Here is a 1,650-nt window from a genome sequence, read left to right as displayed (position 1 = left end):
ATAATCACATGGGACTCAGTACTTATCAGGGAATTATATTCTGCACAGGAATAGGTACATTTAATCTCAGATTAAACATAAGAGTATGGTGTTTTATACAGAGTGTAGTTATTAAGAGCACTACCTATATTTAAATCTGGTTCTACCTTTTACTAATATCATGCATGACCCAGGGGAAGTTACTCAATAACCCTGAGTCTATGAATTTTTTCCCTTTCATTTATAAAATGGAATAAAAACAGAAATTATGTAAGACGGTTACTGAAAGGTATGTATAATAGGTCTTAGTTGTATCACTTTAAGGAATGTGCACACTGGCACCACAGACATCTGATTCACCACTGGGAAACGGGGGTTTTGATTTAGTTCTGGTCAAGCTTCCTTTAGAGAGGGCTTCGCTTCTCCTTAATGTGTTTTAGTTGCATCATGTAACAAGGCCAAGATCATGGCCTGTAGCTGAATCAGCACATTGGTGGGTGCCACAGAGGAGGGAGGAGGAGGGTCAGGCCTGTCCTCACTTGCAGCTGTCTCCAGAGTGGAAGATCCAGTGTGGAGCCCTGACCTCAGCCTGGCTTGCCTGGGGGTGGGGAAGGGCTGAGTGTAAAGGGCTGGTGGTGTCTCAGGTGTGACAGCAGCTTCTTTAGGGCAGCTAAGGAGGTGCTACACCTTCAGAAACATTTAACTTTTTAATCATTAGACACGATCTATGGCAATGGTGAACATTTGAAAAATACAGCAAACTATAGATAGAAAATGAAAATCATTTTTTTTTTTTTGGAGAGGTTCTTGCTAATAGGGAGCATGTGCTCACCAGAAAGACAGAGAGAGACAGAGAGACAGAAAGCAAGAGATCATCCCCCGGGTGGGGGGTGGCCTTGCTGCAATCTCTTCTCCTCCATTCTCCTCTCAGGATTTTGGGTATGCACGCACATGTGGCCAGTGTGAGTTTAAGCCACAGGGTCTGGGACTCGAACTGCAATAGACTACATAGGAGTCCAGTGACATAGCCGTTATGCCAACTACTGGTCCCAATAAAAATCATCTTTAATGTCACCAGTCATAAATAACTACTGTTTAAATTATTTTGTGTATTTTCCTCAAGTCTTCTTTTTTGTTTTTTTGAGACTTTTTTGGTATAGGGCACGTGCACTCACCAGAAAGACAGAGAGAGATAGAGAAACAGAAAGTGAGAACTCACCCCCTGGGGGGGTGGCCATGCCACAATCCCTTCTCCTCCATTCTCCCCTTGGGATCTTGGGCATGCATGAACATGTGCCTGGTGTGAGTTTAAGCCACTGGGTCCGGTACTCGAACCATGGTCGACTACATGGGAATCCAGCGACATAGCCATTATGGTAACTGCTGGTCCCCAACTCTTCTAAATACATAATTTGTTAATATGAAATGAAGCAACTCTTAAGTGCATTATAACAAGAAGCAAAGGCCCCTAAATCCTATTCCCCAGAGGTTATTACAATGTAATTTTTATTGAACAAAATTGGCATATATATATATGTGTGTGTGTGTGTGTGTGTGTGTGTGTGCATCCTAAAATTCCAGGAGCAGAATAGAAGAGAAGAGACTGTGGTGTGGGCATGCCCACTTGGGGATGATTTCTCACTTCCCCTCTCTTTGTCTCTGGTGAATGCA

Source organism: Tupaia chinensis, unplaced genomic scaffold (assembly GCF_000334495.1).
Source record: "Tupaia chinensis unplaced genomic scaffold, TupChi_1.0 Scaffold000065_1, whole genome shotgun sequence".
Classification (NCBI taxonomy): domain Eukaryota; kingdom Metazoa; phylum Chordata; class Mammalia; order Scandentia; family Tupaiidae; genus Tupaia; species Tupaia belangeri.
The sequence above is the reverse complement of the archived record's forward strand: the minus strand, read 5'-3'. Positions refer to the sequence as shown.